The 25,138-nt window shown below is 40.3% G+C and overlaps 1 protein-coding gene across 2 annotated transcripts in view; it reads right to left on the bottom strand.

Annotated features, from left to right (window-relative positions):
• negr1 (neuronal growth regulator 1) overlaps nt 1-25,138 on the bottom strand; it is a 449,277-nt gene that overhangs the window by 366,007 nt on the left and 58,132 nt on the right. The window lies entirely within an intron of this gene.

Genomic DNA, 25,138 nt, shown 5'->3' with positions numbered 1-25,138 from the left:
CTATATACAGTGTGAGCAAATGTAGTAAGATTAGGGAGGTAAGGCAATAAATAGGCCACAGTGTCGAAATAATTACAATTTAGCAAATTAACACTGGAATGACGGATATGCAAATGATGATGTGCAAGTAGAGATACAGGGGTGCAAAAGAGCTGGGTGACCAGCGAAATATACCTGCTGGTGCGCATGCTACGGGTGGGTGTTGCTATGGTGACCAGTGAGCTGAGATAAGGCGAGGCTTTACCTAGCAAAGACTTATAGATGACCTGGATCCAGTGGGTTTGGCGATGAGTATGAAGCGAGGGCCAGCCAACGAGAGCATACAGGTCGCAGTGGTGGGTAGTATATGGGGCTTTGGTGACAAAACGGATGGTACGGTGATAGACTACATCCAATTTGCTGAGTAGAGTGGTGGAGGCTATTTTGTAAATGACATCGCCAAAGTCAAGGATCGGTAGGATAGTCAGTTTTAAAAGGGTATGTTTAGCAGAATGAGTGAAGGAGGCTTGGTTGCGAAAGAGAAAGCCGATTCTAGATTTAATTTTGGATTGGAGATGCTTAATGTGAGTCTGGAAGGAGTGTTTACAGTCTAACCAGACACCTAGGTATTTGTAGTTGTCCACATATTCTATGTCAGAACCGTCCGGGCGGTTGAAGTACATGCATTTAGTTTTACTAGCATTTAAGAGCAGTTGAAGGCCACGGAAGGAGTGTTGTACGGCATTGAAGCTTGTCTGGAGGTTTGTTAAAACCTCTTGGGGCTAGGTGGGACGCTAGCGTGCCACCCGTGGTGCACTCCATCAACAGCAGGTGCATTTCAAGAGCGGCAAATTTGAATCCAAATAAATGTCAAAATTCAAATTTTTCAAAAATACAACTATTTTACACCATTTGAAAGATAAACATCTCCTTAATCTAACCACGTTTTACGATTTCAAAAAGGTTTTACGGCGAAAGCATAAATTTAGAGTATGTTAGGACAGTACATTTACAAGAGTTGTGTGTAATGTTTTGTCAAGTCAAAGACAGGGTCACCAAAACCATAAAACCAGCTAAAATGATGCACTAACCTTTTACAATCTCCATCAGATGACACTCCTAGGACATTATGTTAGACAATGCATGCATTTTTAGTTCTATCAAGTTCATATTTATATCCAAAAACAGCGTTTTACTATGGCATTGATGTTGAGGAAATCGTTTCCCTCCAATAACCGGCAGTCAAGTCAGCGTCACAAATTAAATAATTAAAATTAGAAAACATTGGTAAAATATTATATTGTCATTTAAAGAATTATAGATTTACATCTCTTGAACTCAATCAACTTGCCAGATTTAAAAATAACCTTACTGGGAAATCACACTTTGCAATAATCTGAGCACTGCGCCCAGAAAAATACGCGTTGCGATACAGACTAGACGTCATGTTGGGGAGATCTAAAATCGAAAATACTATGTAAATAATCCATTACCTTTGATTCTCTTCATCAGATGTCACTTCCAGGTATCACAGGTCCATAACGAATGTAGTTTTGTTCAAAAAAGCTCATCATTTATGTCCAAAAATCTCCGTCTCGTTAGCACATAATGTAAGCCAGCCGGACTTCTCGTCATGAACGATTGGAAAAAATATATTTCCGTTCGTTCAAACATGTCAAACGTTGTATAGCATAAATCATTAGGGCCTTTTTTAACCAGAACATGAATAATATTCAAGGTGGACGAATGCATACTCTTTTATAACGTATTGGAACGAGGGTACCCAACATGAACTCGCGCGCCAGGTGTCTAATGGGACATCATCGTTCCATGGCTCTTGTTCGGTCAGATCTCCCTCCAGAAGACTCAAAACACTTTGTAAAGGCTGGTGACATCTAGTGGAAGCAATAGGAAGTGCCAAAATATTCCTAAGCCCCTGTGTTTTTCAATGGGATAGGTTTAAAGTCAATACAACACATCAGGTATCCACTTCCTGTCAGAAAATGTCTCAGGGTTTTGCCTGCCAAATGAGTTCTGTTATACTCACAGACACCATTCAAACAGTTTTAGAAACTTTAGAGTGTTTTCTATCCATATATAATAAGTATATGCATATTCTAGTTACTGGGTAGGATTAGTAACCAGATTAAATCGGGTACATTTTTTTTATCCAGACGTGCAAATGCTGCCCCCTAGCCCTAACAGGTTAAGGTTGAAAAAATTAAGGGGCCTAGATAGCTGCCCTGGGGAATTCCTGATTCTACCTGGATTATGTTGGAGAGGCTTTCATTCAAGAACACCCTCTAAGTTCTGTTGGACAGGTAACTCTTTATCCACAATATAGCAGGGGGTGTAAAGCCATAACACATACGTTTATCTAGCAGCAGACTATGATCGCTAATGTCAAAAGCCGAACTTAAGTAAAAAAAACAGCCCACCCAATCTTTTTATCATCAATTTCTCTCAGCCAATCATCAGTCATTTGTGTAAGTGCTGTGCTTGTTGAATGTCCTTCCCTATCAGTGTGCTGAAAATTCTGTTGTCAAATGGCATTGTATCTGGTCAACAAAAAAACTCCAAAAGTTTACTTAGGGTTGGTAACAGGCTGATTGGTCGGCTATTTGAGCCAGTAAAGGGGGCTTTATTATTCTTAGGTAGCGGAATGACTTTTGCTTCCCTCCACTCACTTTACAGAATTCAAAATTACAATGGTCAGATATATTTGGATGTGTGGTGTCAACATTTGTTGCTGGCATGTCATAACTAACTAAATTTGACTAATCTTGCCAATGAAAAAATACTTAAAGTAGTTGGCAATATCAGTCGGTTTTGTGATGAATGAGCTATCTGATTCAATGATTGATGGAGCTGTTTGCCTTTTTTCCCAAAATGTAATTTATCTTTGTTTCATAGTGTAATTTCTTGTTCTTTGTATTCAGAATATTCACATTATTTGTCAATTTGCATTTGCCAAATCGGTTGCGCAGCTGCACTTATTTGCCATTCATTTTGCCGTATCCCTCTCAACCGTATAATTTTTAAATTCCTCATCAATCCACAGGGACTAAACAGTTTTTACAGTATTTTTAAAAAATGGGCGCATATTTATTATTAACTGGAATAATCAATTTCATAAATGTGTCAAGTGCAGTGTCTGTTTGCTCCTCATTACACACCACGTACCAACAAATATTCTTTACATCAACAACGTAGGAATCACTACAAAACATCTTGTATGACCTCTTATACACTATATTTGGCCCAGCCTTTGGAACTCTGGTTTTCCTAGATATGGCTACTATATTGTGATCACTACGTCCGATGGATTAGTAAAGATGTGATCAATACATGTTGATGATTTAATTCCTGTGCTGTTTGTAACTACACTGGTATGTTGACTGAAAACCTGAACCAGGTTGCAAGGCACTGGTTACAGTTTGAAGCTTTTTCTTGAGTGGGCACCTTGATGAAAGCTAGTCAATATTTAACCTTTTGGGGCTAGGGGCAGTATTTTCACGGCTGGATAAAAAAACGTACCCGATTTAATCTGGTTACTAATCCTACCCAGTAACTAGAATATGCATATACTTATTATATATGGATAGAAAACACCCTAAAGTTTCTAAAACTGTTTGAATGGTGTCTGTGAGTATAACAGAACTCATTTGGCAGGCAAAACCCTGAGACAGATTCTGACAGGAACTGGATACCTGATGTGTTGAATTACCTTTAAGCCTATGCCATTGAAACACACAGGGGCTGATTAATGTTTTGGCACTTCCTATTGCTTCCACTAGATGTCACCAGCCTTTACAAAGTGTTTTGAATCTTCTACTATGAGATCTGACCGAACAAGAGTCTTGGAACGGTGATGGCCGATTAGACTCTGGCGCGCGAGGTCATGTTGGGTACCCTCGTTCCAAAACATTTTAAAAGAGAATGCATTCGTCCACCTTGAATATTATTCATGTTCTGGTTAAAAAAGGCACTAATGATTTATGCTATACAACGTTTGACATGTTTGAACGAACGTAAATATATTTTTTCCCCTCGTTCATGAAGTGAAGTCCGGCGGGCTTAGATCATGTGCTAACAACACGGAGCTTTTTGGACATAAATGATGAGCTTTTTTGAACAAAACTACATTCGTTATGGACCTGTGACACCTGGAAGTGACATCTGATGAAGAGAATCAAAGGTAATGGATTATTTACATAGTATTTTCGATTTTAGATCTCTCCAACATGGCCGTTTGTCTGTATCGCAAAGCGTATTTTTCTGGGCGCAGTGCTCAGATTATTGCAAAGTGTGATTTCCCAGTAAGGTTATTTTTAAATCTGGCAAGTCGATTGTGTTCAAGAGATGTAAATCTATAATTCTTTAAATGACAATATAATATTTTACCAATGTTTTCTAATTTTAATTATTTAATTTGTGGTGCTGACTTGACTGCCGGTTATTGAAGGGAAACGATTTCCTGAACATCAACGCCATAGTAAAACGCTGTTTTTGGATATAAATATTAACTTGATAGAACTAAAAATGCATGCATTGTCTAACATAATGTCCTAGGAGTGTCATCTGATGGAGATTGTCACAGGTTAGTGCATCATTTTAGCTGGTTTTATGGTTTTGGTGACGCCTGTCTTTGAATTGACAAAACATTACACACAGCTATTGTCAATGTACTCTCCTAACATAATCTAACTTCATGCTTTCGCCGTAAAACCTTTTTGAAATCGGACAACGTGGTTAGATTAAGGAGATGTTTATCTTTCAAAGGGTGTAAGATAGTTGTATGTTTGAAAAATTTGAATTTTGACATTTATTTGGTTTCAAATTTGCCGCTCTTGAAATGCACGTGCTGTTGATAGGGTGCACCACGGGTGGCACGCTAGCGTCCCACATAGCCCCAAGAGGTTAAATCACCCAGATAATATACCTCTCTGTAGATATCACATACATTATCAAGCATTTCACACGTTATCCAGATACTGACTGTTAGCACTTGGTGGTCTATAGCAGCTTTCCACAAGAATGGGCTTTAGAGGAGACAGATGAACCTGTAGCCATGTTACTTCAACAGTATTTAACATGAGATTTGCAGGAATGTGGTTCTGAATATAAACAGAAACACCTCCACAATTGGCATTTCTGTATTTTCTGTACATTTTTATAAACTTTTACTGCTACTACTGTATCAAAAGTACTAGTTAGTGAGTTTCAGAGATAGTTAGAATATGAATGTCATCTGTTACTAGTAGGTTATTGTTTTCATGAACCTTGTTCCTTGAGCTACATATGTCAACGTGGGATATTTTGAGCACTTTTCTTCTGGGATGCTTCATTGCTTCACTGGGAAGCTTAGGAAAAGTAGATATGCTCATGTTATTTATGTTAGTGCAGGGTGAGCTGCACACAGTGGACTTCCTACTAGGGCACACCGCCTCAGTGCTAACAGTATAAATCTGGTTCATAGGCACATGATTACTGCATGATTAATGCATACTCGAGCTCCGGGATAGGACATTGTTTTTTCCGAGTGATCCGGTTTGTCCCGAAACAAAGCAATGTACATACAGCTCCTACAGTGCTGGAACCGTTCATTTATTTCTCCAGACAAATAGGGCTCAATTGCAAAACTCATCTGTGTCTAACTTTGTTAGCTTGATGGCTAGCAGCATAGCAGCTCTGTTAAGCAGACTTCAACCTGTCTGTTAAGCAGGATTCCGAGACAAGAAATAGCGGTCCTAGCTGTTAAAAGCTAAACATGCCGCAGAATCCACACAAAAACAAGTTCGGTATTTATTTTGAAAGAATATGGGTATGTTTTAGTCAAAAATAACAAACCGATGCTTCCAGCATACAATGTTCAGCTGCGCACTCTGATGGCGTAGTCACCTGACATGGATGCAGCTCTGTAGTGGTAATTAAACAGTCCAGTAGTACAAATAAGCTACTAGGTTTTTACAGTACAATAAAAAAAGCTCTTCAGTTACACTTTACTATAAGGGGTTATGTACTGTATAAGGGATTCATGACATATTTATGAAACCAGTCATGAAACCTTTACGCATGCTGCCGTAACATTCATAACACATTTATTCAACATCATTATAAGAAGTTGAAATAATGGTAATGAGGAAATTTAAGATCACTAAAGTTCATATTCATTTTAGAGTAATTAACACAATGTTTAGCATATTTATACATTTTCCCTTTCTGTAAACACATGATTTCCAGCATTCAATTTGTGACACTGGTGTGGGTTGGTCACTAGACTTGACACTGAATGCTATGGATTATTCTCATATCTGTTGACAGTGATTGATGCCAGACTGGAGGTACATGGACCGAGGACACACTGATTATGCACTATTGTATTGTATTGATTGCATTCTGTGAACACTGTGTGATTCTATAGCAGCTGACAAAGTCACTGGCCGTGTCCGAATATCCATACTGTCCTAAATAGTAGGATGTTTGAGTATGCAAATGTTTTTTGTTTTATAGTATGTGAATAAAAAAATAAAAAATCAAGTGTACTTTAAATGCCCGGATGTCATACTCATTTTGGCTTTTCATCTAGTAGAATTGGCTGCAAATGATTAAGGAAGATAATCGTTTTTCACACACACACACACACACACACACACACACACACACACACACACACACACACACACACACACACACACACACACACACACACACACACACACACACACACACACACACACACACACACACACACACACACGTGTATTCGACAACAGCTCATAATCATACAAAAATGAACGAATGGCGGGGAACAAGTACAATTGCGGCAGGTAGCCTGGCGGGTAAGAGCGTTAAGCCAGTAACCAAAAGATTGCTGGATTGAATCTCCGAGCTGACAACTAAAAAAATATGTCGTTCTGCCAATGCGCAAAGCAGTTAACCCACTGTTCCCCGGCCGCTGAAGATGTGAATGTCGATTAAGGCAGTTCTCTGCACCTCTCTAATTCAGAGGGGTTGGGTTAAATGCGGAAGACACATTTCAGTTGAATGCATTCAGTTGTACAACTGACTAGGTATCCGCCTTTCACAATTGTGCATTTAATGATGCCTTCTCAATATGGATGATTAGTATGTTTATATTTAAGTAATTTTTATTTACCTCTTTTTCGCCCCAATTTCGTGATATCCAATTGGTAGTTAGTCTTTTTCCATCGCTGCAACTCCCCTACGGACTCGGGAGAGGTGAAGGTCGAGAGCCATGCGTGTTCTAAAACACAACCCTGCCAAGCCGCACTGCTTCTTGACACATCTCTTGCTTAACCTCTCTTGGGTAGGGGGCAGTATTTTCACGTCCGGATGAAAAGCGTGCCCAAAGTTAACTGCCTGTTACTCAGGCCCAGAAGCTGGGATATGCATATAATTGGTAGATTTGGATAGAAAACACTAAAGTTTCGAAAAATATATAAAATCAAATCTTACCAAAAAATATAATATGGAAAAATGACAAGCTTGCAACACGATTATTCATTATGAATAAGATTTATTGCATTTACATTCTTCATTAATTCACAATTCATTTAACACACACACAACATGAGCAGATTAAGTTGGTGAAAATGTTTCTTTATTAAAGACTATCAGAAAGAATGTTGGTACTAATTGATTTTGATTGAAAACCATAAATGAGTGAGCCACAGCTTTATGCTGACAAATATTGCTTTATGCTGTGAAATAGCCTACTAAATAGGCCAAGCCTAAACAAATATATTAAATTGACTAAATAAACTAGTACATTTCATAAATAAATTAAGTAGCTCAGGTCTTGAAAATATAGGCAACCTTGTCCCCCTCCCTATCCTCGCTGGACTCTCTTTCATTCAGTTTCTTCTTTACATCAGCAAACAAGGACTCCGTGTTTCAGAAACTCACTTCATATAGAGAGACTATTAGTCTTTCACACTGTGGTAAATACAGTTTGTTATTTCGAATTATTTCTGTCAGTTGTTAGAGGGAGAGAAACCAAAAGCCCATCATGCCTATTTTTCGAAAATCGTCAGTTCACATTTTAAGTGTAAATGCGCCATTGTATTTACCCAAGTTCTCTCTCAATCCAGGACCACCCACCAACAATTTTTGTTGTTGTTGCTTGATGCAGGACTCTAGTGCCAGAGAATAGATTCTTGGGCTAAAACATTCACACCTCCATTAACTTACAAAAAACATAGTCCATTTGTGCCACAGTTCAGACTACCAGTAGATCAGCGTTCTAACTCCCCCTTGTGATAGTGTGGTGCAATGACAGAATGACACAATTTACCACAATCTGCCACCATCTACCACAAATGGTCGCAGCATAAGCTTGAAACTTTTAATTGAGGAACCACATTGAGTAGCAATGTTTTCTTGATAACATGAGCAAAGAGATGGTGCTTATCACAGTGATTCTATACTATTTTGGTCTCTATGCGGACGGTAATTTGTTAGTGCAGCAATCTATTAATAGTAGCTATCACTGTGTTGCAGAGCTCACAAGACATGCAGACACACTATCAGTAATACATTTTATGGCGTTCTCTCAGTCAAATTACTTAGTCTGACTTGCGCCGGCAGTCACACCTCGCATTTTGTACAAATTATCTGACTTATGGTCATCGTCTGGAATCAGTGGTGTAAAGTACTAAGTAAAAATATTTGAAAGTACTACTTAAGTCATTTTTTGGGTATCTGTACAATACTTTACTATTTTTATTTTTACTTCACTATATTTCTAAAGAAGATAATGCGATGCAGTGCGATGACCAATCAAGGCTCGCTATAGCTTCCTGTCGTGTTGGATTGGCTGGTGATGCTAGCTTTACCTAGCAAGCTGTGGGCTTCAATCAATCAAATGTATTTATACAGCCCTTCTTACATCAGCTGATGTCACAAAGTGCTGTACAGAAACCCAGTCTAAAACCCCAAACAGCAAGCAATGCAGGTGTAGAAGCACGGTTGCTAGGAAAAACTCCCTAGAAAGGCCAGAACCTAGGAAGAAACCTAGACAGGAACCAGGCTATGAGGGGTGGCCAGTCCTCTTCTGGCTGTGCCGGGTGGAAATTAAAACAGAACATGGCCAAGATGTTCAAATGTTCATAGATGACCAGCAGGGTTATACCCACATGGGTATGTTCGCAATCATGCGTTAATTTCCTCTATGGTAACGTTCTGTTAGAGAGCTTATTTCAGACATAAAGGCTTATTCTAGTCATCTACAGGGTCTATTATTTTTGTTCAGGTCATCTATCTTCTCTCTTGGTTTACTGGCATATACTGTTAGACATAAGCTTCAGCTCAGGTAGACAATATTGAAGGTCTAGGGTTTAGATTATCATGTCACTTTCACCGTGACGTGCATGCTGCAGATATTCAGCTACTGCCGAGCAGTATCTGTAGTGACATTAGGCTTTGGATAGCACAGGTGGTTCTATGTAACTACCATGTTAGTTGTGGTTTTGAAGGGTTGTTATTATACTCTATGTTGTATATGATATGTGATGGTATGTCATGGCTGAGCTGTGCGCTCTGCAGAATTCATTGTCTGCTCTTCTCTCTGTATGATGTCTTCTGTTTTATAATCATGTATGCATTTTCTATTCCCAATTTCAGGTAGGCAAAGGCAGCCTTTCTTATCATGGTCCGATAGCTGATTTTTCAGTTAATCTCAGGACCAGTGTGCAGTTCGCTCAGGAATCCATCTGTCGCCTACTCTTCATGGTCTACGGAAAACAACCAACATGCATATCAGGAGTAGCTCTCCTCTCTCAGTAGCACAAGTTTGAGTTCACTTAAGGCGATGGTGTTGAGTTAACCTTTGCTAGAGGCGGTCTGTTTGATGTCTTTTATGGGTTCTTTAGTCTGAACTGCACTAAATGTTCCATCCCTTTAATCTTGTATGATATATACATTCCTATGAAGAATTAGGCATCATAGGAACTAACACTGCCTTGTCCTCTCTTTCATGTTACGCTACCTGCATGCTGAGCACCTGGCTAACCCCTGTTCAACACCGATGTTGGCAACCAATGACAAGTTCCTGGAACTCCTCACGGATCTGGTTCCTTCTTCCGTGCTGTGGGCCAGCTCTGAGCTATGGGCCGCCCACTCCTGTATCGGCACTGTTTATCATCGGTCACAGCTTGACCCTCAAGATTATGGGCCATAATCCACTACTGCCTACGATGTCACACTCTAAGAGTGTGGAGCCTACATGTGTTCCGGCAGTAATTCCTAATATGATCTTGAATGTGTCAGCCTTATGGTCCAGTAACTATGTTGGTTCTGTTTTTCATCACATCTGATACAGTACATAACACTGTTAGCTCAGGTGGTTGGCTGGCATCCTGCGGTGCATCCATTTTGCAGGTGGTTGGCTGGGCTCATAGTTAGAATATTCTCATGTACCAAAATCACAGCTCATCTTGCCTCAGCAAGGGCACCCAGCACCGTGTCACTAGAGCAGGTTCATACTACTACTTGTTAGATAGGTCGTTTTTTTCCCATGTACCAAGATGACCACCCATCTTGCCTCATCGAGTGTTCCCGGCGGTACGTCATATGTGAAATACGACTGCATTAGCTCATACTACACATAGTATTCACACATAGGCCTAGTAGTCATGAATGTATGGTAGAATTACCTTCGCTGGTCTATTGAGAGCTCTTAAACAGCACTTTCTGCCTTACACATAGTTAACCTCTATGGGCTAGGTGGGACGCTTGCGTCCCACCTACGTAACAGCCACTGCCAGCCTGTGGCGCGATTTTCAAAACCTTAAAAATCCTATTACTTCAATTTCTCAAACATATGACTATTTTACAGCCATTTAAAGACATGACTCTCGTTAATCTAACCACACTGTCCGATTTCAAAAAGGCTTTACAACGAAAGCAAAACATTAGATTATGTCAGCAGAGTACCAAGCCAGAAATAATCAGACACCCATTTTTCAAGCCAGCATATAATGTCACCAAAACCCAGAAGACAGCTAAATGCAGCACTCACCTTTGATGATCTTCATCAGATGACAACCCTAGGACATTATGTTATACAATACATGCATGTTTTGTTCAATCAAGTTCATATTTATATCAAAAACCAGCTTTTTACATTAGCATGTGACGTTCAGAACTAGCATACCCCCCGCAAACTTCCGGGGAATTCGCTAACATTTTACTAAATTACTCACGATAAACGTTCACAAAAAGCATAACAATTATTTTAAGAATTATAGATACAGACCTCCTCTGGAAGGAGGAATCTCCTTTTCGGCAAACAGAGGAAAAAATCCCAAAGGCGGGGGCGGTCGGGGTCACGCGCATAAGCCAGTGTCTCTTGATCGGCCACTTGAGAAAGGCGATAATGTGTTTCAGCCTGGGGCTGGAATGACGACATTCTGTTTTTTCCCGGGCTCTGAGCGCCTATGGACGACGTGGGAAGTGTCACGTTAGAGCAGAGATCCTTAGTAAATGATAGAGATGGAAAAGAAGTTCAAGAAATGGTCAGACAGGCCACTTCCTGTAAAGGAATCTCTCAGGTTTTGACCTGCCATTTGAGTTCTGTTATACTCACAGACACCATTCAAACAGTTTTAGAAAATTTAGGGTGTTTTCTATCCATATGTAATAAGTATATGCATATTCTAGTTACTGGGTAGGAGTGGTAACCAGATTAAATCGGGTATGTTTTTTATCCAGCCGTGTCAATACTGCCCCCTAGCCCTAACAGGTTAACCGACTGGCTGTGGTACCGGTGAATTGGGGAATTTGATATAGCATATCATGCTCACTGCCTGTAGTTACAGTGTATTCGGAAAGTATTTAGACCTTTACTTTTTTTGTTGACTCCAATCAAGTTGTAGAAACATATCAAGGGCGATCAATGGAAACAGAATGCAGCTGAGCTCCAATTTCAAGTACCATAGCAAAGGGTCTGAATACTTATGTAAATACGATATTTCTGGTGTTTATTTTTAATACATTTGCAAAAATGTATTTAATAAATTTTAGAATAAGGCTGTAACGTAACAAAATGTGGAAAAATGGAAGGAATGCACTGTATATAATCATCTTCATCTCATGCTTTGCTCTGGCAGTGAGCTACCCTGAAGGAGCACAGCCATAACGCCAAAACATGAATTGCTATCTTTTCTAATAAATGGTTAATCTTACACGTGGTGTTTTCTTTCTGAAATACAATTAGTACACAGTACGCAGTTTAAGTAAGTAGTAGGAAAGTCTTCGGACACGGCCACTGCCTTTTTGTTAGACTCTTGGGCTGGTGTTTACAGAATATTTGGTGCTGTCTAATAAGGATATAAAGGGCCTGTGCTGGAGGTGTCTCCATGTTGCAACATGTAATAAACCAGATTTTGGATTGATTTTACATAAAACTGCTCTTCTTTTTGTTCACCTTGAAATTCCTATTACAATAATAAAAGTCAGATTCACATGACCCTTTTTATTATATCTGGTGAGAGTGAGTCAGGTGAATTCTAGTGATACTAACTGGTTGAGTTCCAACCGGGTCTCCTGTGCACCATAAGACTTTGTTAGCCTGCTGAGCAAAAACTTGGGCATTATGTTCTGGAGCTAATGGAAGTATGTAGGACTCAAACAAGGTTACTTGAAAGGAAATGTAAAACAAATTCAACTTTATTCATAATCTCCATCACCACCCCACCATGTGAAAATGGCAGTTTCTGTTTTGTAGTTAAACACTAAATCGGAAACAATTTTGACATCATCTAGTGTATATCATGCGATTTTAACCAGCTATGAGCAGGCAAAGGTTAGTAAAGTTTAAATCCCAAGATGCAAACCAGATGATGCCATCCAGACCTCATTGAAATGTATTTGAAATCTTGTAATAAACTTGTCAGACATTTTTGTACTGTGTTCGTAAAATGACGCAGATTGCACAAAAAAAGAAATCCCCCAAAAAAGAAGTCCAAGCCACTGGCCGTATTCGAATACTCGTACTTGCGTTCTAAATAGCAGGCATTTTGGGTATGCGACAACATTAAGTTTAATAGTATGTGAGATTTCTCAAATTTAGTATGCTTTAAAATGCCAGGATGTCATACTCATTTTTACTTTTCATCTGGTAGAATTTGCTGCACACAAATGAGAAAGGGAATCATATTTCGAACCCACGTGTGTACTGTATGTACATTTCTTTACCATAAGCTGCTGAGGGGAAGCGCTGTACCAAAATGAATGAATGGTGGAAATCAACGTAATTGAGCATGATGACGCATTCGCAGGAGGATGAACCTAGTATTCTGATACTATATTACGTTCTAAATAGTGTGTAGTACGATTAGTACACAGTGTGCTGTTTAAGTAAGTAGTAGGCAAGTCAAATTTCGGACACGGCCACAGTCTTTTGGGGTGAATAGTTATGTCAAAAACTTTGAGAGATTGCCATGGCTGGGATTTGCATTTTGGGGATTATTCCATTGTGCCAGGCAAACTCAAATTAGCACGGTTTACGTGGGGTCTAAAATGACTGACACCCTTGATAAAGATAAGCAAAAATGACTGTATAAAATAAATAATTAAAATACTGAGCTTTATTGTATAATCAAGAAAATTGGGAAATTATATTATGTAAAACTAATACAATTTTTCAGAGAAAGAGATTTTGTTTAACAAGTACACTGGCATAAAATATAAATGCAACAATTAAAGATTTTACTGAGTTACAGTTCATATAAAGAAAATCATTTAAATGATTTAGGCCCTAATCTATTGATATCACATGACTGGGAATACAGATATGTTGGTCACAGACACCTTAAAAATAAGTTACTGGTGTGAATCAGATAACCAGTCAGTATCTGGTGTGACCACCATTTGCTTCATCTCCTTCACATAGTTGATCAGGCTGTTGATTGTGGCCTGTGGAATGTTGTCCCACTCCCCTTCAATGGTTGTGGGAAGTTGTTGGATATTTGCAGAAACTGGAACACGCTGCCATACATGTCAATCCAAAGCCTGGTACAGTTGAAACTGGAATTCAAGCGTGCCAGTGGCCATCAAAGGTCAGCATTTGCCCACTGAAGTCAGTTACGATGCCAAACTGCAGTCAGGTCATGACCCTGGTGAGGACGACAAGCTCGCAGATTAACTTCCCTAAAACGGTTTCTGACAGTTTGTGCAGAAATTCTTTGGTTGTGCAAACCCACAGTTTCATCAGCTTTCCGGGTGGCTCGTCTCAGATGATCCCGCAGGTGAAGAAGCCGGGTGTGGAGGTCATGGGCTGGCATGGTACATGTTGTCTGCGGTTGTGAGGCCGGTTGGACGTACTGCCAATTTCTTGAAAACAACTTTGGATGCGGCTTATAGTAAAGAAGTTAACATTCAATTCTCTGGCAACAACTCTGGTGGCCATTCCTGCATGCAGCATGCCAATTGCACGCTCCATCAAAACTTGAGACATCTGTGACATTGTGTTCACACAACTGCATATTTTATTGACCCCAGCACAAGGTGCACCTGTTTAATGATCATGCTGTTTAATCAGTTTCTTGATATTTTATTTCAGCTCATAAACCCTACATTTTGCGTTTATATTTTTGTTCAGTGTAATATTTTTGTTCCTAGAAAGGTAATGATTTAAAATGGTTGACACCCCTATTTTCAATACATCACCTTGCAAGGAAAATGAGACTGAGCTTTTTCTAAAATGTTGTATGAGTTGGAGAACACATTGGGAGGGATCCTAAACCATTCCTCCATACAGAATCCTTCCAGGTCCTTGATGTCCTTCGTCTGCTATTATGGACTGCCCTCTTCAATTAAAACCACAGGTTTTCAATGGGTTTCAAGACCAGAGACAGATGGCCATTGTAAAATGTTGATATTAAGCATTTGTTTGTATATTTTGATGTGTGCTTTGGGTTATTGTTCTCGCTGGAAGATCCACTTGCGGCCAAGTCTCAGCCTCCTGGCAGAGGCAACCAGGTTGTTTGATAAAATGTGACTCACCAGCTGGATTCGGTCTTATGTAGCAAAATTTGAAATTGTGTTTCTTATATTGGACAAAAGTATAGACTCAGAGCTACAAAATGGTATATCATACACTGCATTGTTGAGGAACAGTGGGAAATTAATTCTGTAAGTTGATAAACTTGTAAACTCACTTTTAATAAAATGGCCTTTCAATGTTTTTGGTATCTAGTGAATAGCTCTTCTTTGTCTACAACCATTCAGCATCGTTCACACCCTCTTAAGCTGTAACCTCTCCCAGTTTGTTTTGCTCTCGGAACGTTCAGAGCGCATACTTGACACTCTGGCCAATGATTTGTTTACCTCTGGATAAAACGAAAACAGCCTAACCAGCTCTGCTGGCAACAATTTCATTACGCGTTGTTGCCGACTTTTACTGACACCAGCCATATTCAATGGGTGTTGTACACTTTAGCTTAAGACATGTAGCTAGCTAGCTAGCTAGCTAGCTAGCTAGGTAAACAACATGTAAGATCACACACATCACGTAACGTTAGCTAATGAGCCAGCCACGTTAGCTAGTTAAACAACAATGAACATAGTGCCAAATCATGTTGTTAATACCCTGCATGAATCTGCTGGGAGCTAACCAACCAGGTTCAATGTTAGCTAGCTAACATTGAGCTCTAACTAGCAAAGCAAATGGCTCTGGGATACGAATAATAACATTAGCTAGAGAGCCAGCCAGCAAACGCTAGCTAGCTAGCTAACAGTACACTTTAGCTTAGACATGTAGCTAGCTAGCTAGGTAAACAATGAACCTAGCTAGGTAAATAACGTGTAAGATCACACACACGTCACGTAACATTAGCTAATGAGCCAGCCAGCTAATGCCAAATATATCGTTACTACCCTGCATGAATCTGCTGGAAGCTAACCAACCAGGTTCAATGTTAGCTAGCTAAAATTAGGTTCGAACTTGCAAAGCAAATTCTTCAGGGATCCAAATAATGTCATACAGCTAACATTAGCTACTTAGCAAATAGTACAATTTAGCTTGAAACGAAACCACTTTCTGTCAAAATTTGAAACGTGTAATATCTGAAAACGTAGCTAGCTAGATTATCTTACCCGTATACATCATCATGCATGATGGACCCGTCTCCCGGTCACGGATGCCATGCCACGGTTGCCCTAAATTTGAAGATGTAATCCAGAGACAGGTGTTTTCTCCATCTCCTTAGCTATAATACTCTAATTCCACTGATTTCAAAACTCGATCCTCCAGAAAGTGGAGAGCAACACTTATGCAGCTCCACTACACGATACATTTAAAAAAAAGCCGTGTTCGACAGGATTACCAACACAGACTGACCAGCTCAAAATAGACAGAAGCCCTCTATATGGCAGACCAATCTGAACTCCTCTCTCAGCATGTCCAGCCAACTCATTATCTCAGCCAATCATGGCTAGTGGGAAGGTTGCCACTTTTTCTGTGGCTTAACCAACAAGGCTCGTAATTTAACAATTTTATTAATATTTACAGATGGCATACAAGTTTGTTATTAAGGCACATGAAAGTTCACATTCCAGAAGGCATTTCTGCCAAAAAACGCATTTTGATAAAATAAATATTTTAAAAACTTTACAAATGGCTCCCCTGTGAAGTCATGACTTGTGACATACGTCTAGTTTCCTGAAACAGGTCACACTTCCTGGTACTGGGTACATTTCATGATGCCGTTGACCTTAACAAGGGCACCAAGACCAGTGGAAGCAAAATATCCCCATAACATAAAAGATCCACCACCATATTTTACAGTAGGGATTATTTTCTGCTGATGCATTCTTATTTCGACAACAAACCCACCACTGGTGTGCGTGGCCAAATGTAAAAGCCTGAAGTTTGCTAAACGGCATTGATACTTGGATTAGAACCAGTGCTTTGGTCTGACGACATGTGGGTGGGTTTGGCATCTAAATGAGAATGCATGAGCAGAAAAGAACTCCTATACAGTCATTTTTGCTCATCTTTATCAAGGGTAATGTTCTGAGGCAGACCCTGTGCTGGTCCCAGCCTGTTGCCTGAACAGTGTGTAAGGGGGTTTGGTAAAAAAATGAAAAAAAAGTCTGTACAATGGATAAATAAAGATCTAGTCGAAGGGACTTTTAATTTGAAAACTCCTTATAAAGGATGCTGAATAAATGTGTTATGGAGGTTGTTATGAATTATACTGTAACACGCATTAAGGTTTTATGAATGTCTTACGTAAACACCTCAAAAGCAATGTTACCGCACTACAATGTACAAACTGCAATGTGACTTCAACTGAATTATATCTCAGTATTTTACTTCAAGCACACTCTCTGTATCGACAAGTTAAACTGCAACTGATGTAGTGGTTATTATACAGTAATAGAGTATGCCAGCTTCTTAAAATGGCAAACGTGATCCCCTCGCGAAGGTCTTTTCCTGTCAGATTCTGTATCAGTGTTGTTAAGTTTGTTTATCTGCAGCTCTGATGAGTGTAAATTGGAATATAAACCAAAGCTGGTTCTGAAAGCATGCCATTGCCTGTCATTTCACTTTCCTCTCTGTGCATTGTGGTGCACTAACATCACCATTATTGCAACATAATGAAGCACCTGCTTAAAATTTCTCCATAAAGTGAGCCAGCACATGCTACATAAATCGTAGTACATGGCATCTGTTTTCACATAGATCTATACTATACACTAGTGGTGGGCCTATGGGAATGGATGCATCCTTAACACAGTGTCATATTTCACTGTGGGGTTGGGCTTCATATAATGTAGTTTGCTTGAACCTTCATTATAGTGAAAAAGCCATCAAAAACAAAGACATATTAATCCCATCTCTGGATGGGATTACCCATGCAATGCCGATGGCAAAGGAGTTTGAATATTCAAAGTGCCATTCACACTGTACAGGGAGGAAGGTAGTGGGAGACACAGGCCATGTCCCAATCCAAAGCCAGCTGCCTACCTGCCTCCAAAAGGCACCTACCTTAATAGGTAGCACTTTTCCAGTATGTTACTGCCATTTGGGACGGGATTCGAAAGCAGCATCAGTGACAACACATTTACATTCCACTGAGCGCAAGATGTTTGTTTACATTGTAGCCACTGTAGCAGCGTGAGCAATTAGTGCTAGCAATTCAGTGAACAACTATCCCAAAATGGAAATCTCTGACATGAATAACAAGTAAACAAGAACCAGAATCTATCTCCTTAGTACCTGTTCATGAATTAAGTTGACACCGACCAGAATAATTATCCTACGGTATAGGGTCCTCCTCTCGCATATTGCTTGGTCTGCCGCCCCCTCGTTGTGGACAGACACACTTGCATGCATGATAAAGGATACGATTTTTTGAGATTGCTAAATAAGCTATTTTACTGACTGTTTAAGAATGATTAATAGCCAGAATATTACTGTTTCACTGTGAATCTAATATTGCATTAGATCTGCTAATGTTTTTTCTATTGAGTAGGCTTAAATTGCGATTAATACATACAAATCAAATGTTATTAGTCACATGCGCCGAATACAAAAGGTATAGGCCTTACAGTGAAATGCTTACTTACGAGACCCTAACCAACACTGCAGATTAAAAAAATATGGATAAGAATAAGAAATAAAAGTAACAAGTAATTAAATTAAAGAGCAGCAGTAAAATAACAATATCGAGACTATATACGGGGGGGGGGGGGTTCAGAGGCCGAGCAGTTGCCATATCAGGCAGTGATACAACCAGTCAGGATGCTCGATGGTGCAGCTGTATAACCTTTTTGAGGATGTGAGGACCCATGGCAAATCTTTTCAGTCCCCTGAGGGGGAATAGATTTTGTTGGGCACTCTTCACGACTGTCTTGGTGTGCTTGGACCATGTTAGTTTGTTGGTGATGTGGACACCAAGGAACTTGAAGCTCTCAACCTGCTCCACTACAGCCCCATCGATGAGAATGGGGGCATGCTCGGTCCTCTTTTTCCTGTAGTCCACAATCATCGCTTTTGTCTTGATCACGTTGAGGGAGAGATTCTTGACCTGGCACCACACGGTCAGGTCTCTGACCTCCCCCCTATAGGCTGTCTTGTTGTTGTCGGTGATCAGGCCTATCACTATTGTGTCATTGGCAAACTTAATGATGGTGTTGGAGTAGTGCCTGGTCGTGCAGTCATGAGTGAACAGGTAGCACAGGAGGGGACTGAGCACACACCCCTGAGGGGCCCCCGTGTTGAGGATCAGCGTTGCGGATGTGTTGTTACCTACCCTTACCACCGGGGGCGGCCCGTCAGGATGTCCAGGATCCAGTTGCAGAGGGAGGTGTTTAGTCCCAGGTTCCTTAGCTTATCGATGAGCTTTGAGGGCACTGTGGTGTTGAACACTGAGCTGTAGTCAATGAATAGCATTCTCACATAGGTGTTCCTTTTGTCCAGGTGGGAAAGGGCAGTGTGGAGTGCAATAGAGATTGCATCATCTGTTGGGGCGGTATGCAAATTGGAGTGGGTCTAGGGTTTCTGGGATGATGGTGTTGATGTGAGCCATGACCAGCCTTTCAAAGCACTTTATGGCTACAGACTTGAGTGCTATGGGTTGGTGGTCATTTAGGCAGGTTACCTTAGTGTTCTTGGGCACAGGGACTATGGTGGTCTGCTTAAAACATGTTGGTATTACAGACTCAGACAGGGAGAGGTTGAAAATGACAGTGAAGACACTTGCCAGTTGGTCAGCGCATGCTCGCAGTACACGTCCTGGTAACCCATCTGGCCCTGAGGCCTTGTGCATGTTTACCTGTTTAAAGGTCTTACTCACATTGGCTGCGGAGAGCATGATCACACAGTCTTCCAGAACAGCTGGTGCTCTCAAGCATGTTTCAGTGTCATTTGCCTCGAAGCGAGCATAGAAATAGTTTAGCTCGTTTGATGGGCTCGTGTAACTACAACTATCACACCCGTGCCTATTATTAACCTGTTTAGGATAGGGGGCAGTATTGACACGGCTGGATAAAAAACGTACCCGATTTAATCTGGTTACCACTCCTACCCAGTAACTAGAATATGCATATACTTATTACATATGGATAGAAAACACCCTAAAGTTTCTAAAACTGTTTGAATGGTGTCTGTGAGTATAACAGAACTCATTTGGCAGGCAAAAACCTGACAAGGTTTCAGGCAGGAAGTGGCCTGTCTGACAAGGTGTCGTTCTTCTTGTCTCTGTTTATTGAAGAGTGAGGATCTTAGCTGTCCCGTGACACTTCCTACGGCTGCCATAGGGTCTCAGAAGGCGGCAAAAAGCTGAATCGTGGCTTTGCAGGCTCTGGCTGAAAAAAAGTAGCGCGTTTGGGTAGTGGCTGGTTACAGTACTGTGAGACTCAGGCGCGTGCCCGCGTCGACCGAAAGCTTTGTTTACTTTCCTCAGTTTAGCTAAATGGACATTCCCGGTCGGAATATTATCGCTTTTTTACGAGAAAAATGGCATAAAAATGGATTTTAAACAGCGGTTGACATGCCTCGAAGTACGGTAATGGAATATTTCGATTTTTTTTTGTCACGAATTGCGCCATGCGCGCGGACCCTGATTTACCATTTCAGATAGTGTCTGGGACGCACGAACAAAACGCCGCTATTCGGATATAACGATGGATTATTTTGGACCAAACCAACATTTGTTATTGAAGTAGCAGTCCTGGGAGTGCATTCTGACGAAGACAACAAAAGGTAATCAAACTTTTATAATAGTAAATATGATTATGGTGAGTGCTAAACTTGCCGGGTGTCTAAATAGCTAGCCCGTGATGCCTGGGCTATGTACTTAGAATATTGCAAAATGTGCTTTCACCAAAAACCTATTTTAAAATCGGACATATCGAGTGCATAGAGGAGGTCTGTATCTATAATTCTTAAAATAATTGTTATGCTTTTTGTGAACGTTTATCGTGAGTAATTTAGTAAAATGTTAGCGAATTCCTCCGGAAGTTTGCGGGGGGTATGCTAGTTCTGAACATCACATGCTAATGTAAAAAGCTGGTTTTTGATATAAATATGAACTTGATTGAACAAAACATGCATGTATTGTATAACATAATGTCCTAGGGTTGTCATCTGATGAAGATCATCAAAGATTAGTACTGCATTTAGCTGTCTTCTGGGTTTATGTGACATTATATGCTAGCTTGAAAAATGGGTGTCTGATTATTTCTGGCTTGGTACTCTGCTGACATAATCTAATGTTTTGCTTTCGTTGTAAAGCCTTCTAGGATTTTAAGGTTTTGAAAATCGCGCCACAGGCTTAAAGTGGCTGTTACGTAGGTGGGACGAATTCGTCCCGCCTAGCCCAGAGAGGTTAACCTCTATGGGCTAGGCGGGACGAATTCGTCCCACCTACGCAACAGCCAGTTGAATCCCGTGGCGCGATTTTCAAATACCTTAGAAATGCTATTACTTCAATTTCTCAAACATATGACTATTTTACAGCTATTTAAAGACAAGACTCTCGTTAATCTAACCACACTGTCCGATTTCAAAAAGGCTTTACAACGAAAGCAAAACATTAGATTATGTCAGCAGAGTACCCAGCCAGAAATAATCAGACACCCATTTTTCAAGCTAGCATATAATGTCACAAAAACCCAGAAGACAGCTAAATGCAGCACTAACCTTTGATGATCTTCATCAGATGACACACCTAGGACATTATGTTATACAATACATGCATGTTTTGTTCAATCAAGTTCATATTTATATCAAAAACCAGCTTTTTACATTAGCATGTGACGTTCAGAACTAGCATACTCCCCGCAAACTTCCGGGGAATTTACTAACAATTTACTAAATTACTCACGATAAACGTTCACAAAAAACATAACAATTATTTTAAGAATTATAGATACAGAACTCCTTTGTGCAATCGAGGTGTCCGATTTTAAAATAGCTTTTCGGTGAAAGCACATTTTGCAATATTCTCAGTAGATAGCCCAGCCATCACAGCTAGCCATTTAGACACCCACCAAGTTTAGCCCTGACCAAAGTCAGATTTACTATTACAAAAGTTTGATTACCTTTGTTGTCTTCGTCAGAATGCACTCCCAGGACTGCTACTTCAATAACAAATGTTGGTTTGGTCCAAAATAATCCATTGTTATATCCAAATAGTGGCGTTTTGTTCGTGCGTTCCAGACACTATCCGAAATGGTAAATCAGGGTCACGAGCATGGCGCAATTCATGACAAAAAAAATCTAAATATTTCATTACCGTACTTCGAAGCATGTCAACCGCTGTTTAAAATACATTTTTATGCCATTTTTCTCGTAAAAAAAGCGATAATATTCCGACCGGGAATCTCCGTTTAGGTAAACAGAGGAAAGAAAACAAAGCATTCGGTCGACGCGGGCACGCACCTGAGTCTCACAGTACTGTAACCAGCCACTACCCAAACGCGCTACTTTGTTTCAACCAGAGCCTGCAAAGCCACGATTCAGCTTTTTGCCGCCTTCTGAGAGCCCATGTGAGCCGTAGGAAGTGTCACGTAACAGCAGAGATCCTTTGTAATGGATAGAGATAATCAAGAAGGGGAAGAAATTGTCAGACAGGCCACTTCCTGCATGGAATCTTCTCAGGTTTTGGCCTGCCATATGAGTTCTGTTATACTCACAGACACCATTCAAACAGTTTTAGAAACTTTAGGGTGTTTTCTATCCAAAGCCAATAATTATATGCATATTCTAGTTACTGGGCAGGAGTAGTAACCAGATTAAATCGGTACGTTTTTTATCCAGCCGTGTCAATACTGCCCCCTAACCCTAACAGGTTAAATGACACTGATGTTCAGGATAACATGGTTTTATATTCATAGATAACTAATATTGAAAGGTGATTTGATGCAATCTAGCTAGATAAGAAAGCCTAGGCTAATTCATCCTATTGTAAGCTAAATGCATTTGTTACAAAACAAATACTGGCATGTGATAAAGGATAGCATGCCGAATATAATTATATAAATGCATATCAAACAGGAATATATATTAAATGAAATGAATACAGCATTGTAATATTATTGATGCCGTTCTCATTCCTTGTAGGGGATTGGACATATGAACTGCAGTCACCAGATGCCCAAGCCTCAAAACCAGAAACACGTGGAGACACTTGTCATTTTCAATAAATATTACACTTTTTATTGGTTTCCCTGTATCTGTGCATGAGCACTTAAAACATAGTCCATTGTACAAAATAAGTCATTCCCAAGTGAAGGACATCTCAAGGAGATTAACCTCCAACATTCATAAGCTTGTTCAGTACACAAGGGCAATTTTTTTCATGAACGCCACAGGTTGTTTTATACACAGGACAGGAGTTTAAAGGTTTTTGTTCCAGGCCTTTTTTTAACTAATTGTGGTCTAAATTGAAGACGTGCACAGTGCAATCCACTGGGACAGAAAACCTTGTCTGTATTTTAGAAAGAGCTTCAAAAGTTACAATGTCCTGACAAATCAGCTTGATAGAAATATATTCACCAATGTTATTATTTATCTAACATTGTGATGATGCACACTCTTTAATAAAATCCTGGGATAGGGTGATTATCCTGGTGGCTGGGAGGTTCCCAACAAGTTACTTACATCTGCAGGGTGAGATGTCCTTCAATTTGGAACAAACCGAGACAAGGGGGGAGAAATTAACCTCTGCTCAAATGTCAGTGCTGGTTCATGTTGCTCAAGCCACAGCTACCTTTATTAATGTGCAATCGTTTTGAATATTTTTAGGCTTGGTCAGTTGTTTACAGTAAGAGTAGAATAACAGCCTTAATTTTAACTAGTAACACCAAACCCTCATGCAACACAATAGGGGAAGGGGAAGTGACAAGAGAAAGTTAGCTAACGTTATGTAAACAGACACTGCATGCAGCTAGCTAGCTAAACAGACTCATCAACAAAATGCACAAATAACTTGGCTGGCTAGCAAGATTAGATTAAACAGAACACAGCTGACTGTATTTCCTACAATTTTCAAATGTTGTTAACATTTTTAACATGTCTTACCTCTGTTTGGTTTTAACTTGAAATATACTTATTCCTGTCACTATATAAGAACGTATTGATTACATTTACATTTACATTTAAGTCATTTAGCAGACGCTCTTATCCAGAGCGACTTACAAATTGGTGGATTCACCTTATGATATCCAGTGGAACAACCACTTTACAATAGTGCATCTAAATCTTTTAAGGGGGAGGGGGGGGGGGGGGTTAGAAGGATTACTTTATCCTATCCTAGGTATTCCTTAAAGAGGTGGGGTTTCAGGTGTCTCCGGAAGGTGGTGATTGAGTCGGCTGTCCTGGCGTCGTGAGGGAGCTTGTTCCACCATAGGGGTGCCAGAGCAGCGAACAGTTTTGACTGGGCTGAGCGGGAACTGTGCTTCCTCAGAGGTAGGGAGGCGAGCAGGCCAGAGGTGGATGAACGCAGTGCCCTTGTTTGGGTGTAGGGCCTGATCAGAGCCTGAAGGTACGGAGGTGCCGTTCCCCTCACAGCTCCATAGGCAAGCACCATGGTCTTGTAGCGGATGCGAGCTTCAACAGGAAGCCAGTGGAGAGAGCGGAGGACCGGGTTGATGTGAGCGGGTTGACCCCAACGACCCTCCTACTACACTCTTACATACCCTTCCAACGCCAACGAAGGTTCCAGCATCAGGCAGGGCCATGACTACACCAGTGAGAGAAACCAATTAAGTTTCTGCCTAGCAACTGAGATATATTGTCTTTGCAGCTGTATGACCCAATGGGATTAATAAACTTGGCTTGAGCTTTTTCTAGTTGTCCATTTGAATTATTACTACTACTATTTGTTCAGAACCTAACACCTCCAAACGAGTCTGGCAGGACTGTTTTCTCCTGCCAAGCCAATGCAATGGAGTGAAATGCAATCAGGTGCCCTCTTTAGTCCATGAAAACAAATGGGAAAAAATGTATTTAGCTGGCTAGCAAGTTCAACAATTCCTGATTTAAAAACTGTCCGGGTCTTCACAATTGACACATTGCTGAATTTACGATTAGGCCTAATTAGTTTAGTTGTTCATCTCTAAAAAGGCCGATAAGCAGGACGAGATCGCCTACTAACATTAGCTAGTTATCACGTACAACGGGTTA

Source organism: Salmo salar, chromosome 10 (assembly GCF_965601325.2).
Source record: "Salmo salar chromosome 10, fSalSal1, whole genome shotgun sequence".
Classification (NCBI taxonomy): domain Eukaryota; kingdom Metazoa; phylum Chordata; class Actinopteri; order Salmoniformes; family Salmonidae; genus Salmo; species Salmo salar.
Note: the sequence above shows the minus strand (reverse complement) of the source record. Positions and strands in the feature narration are given on the sequence as shown.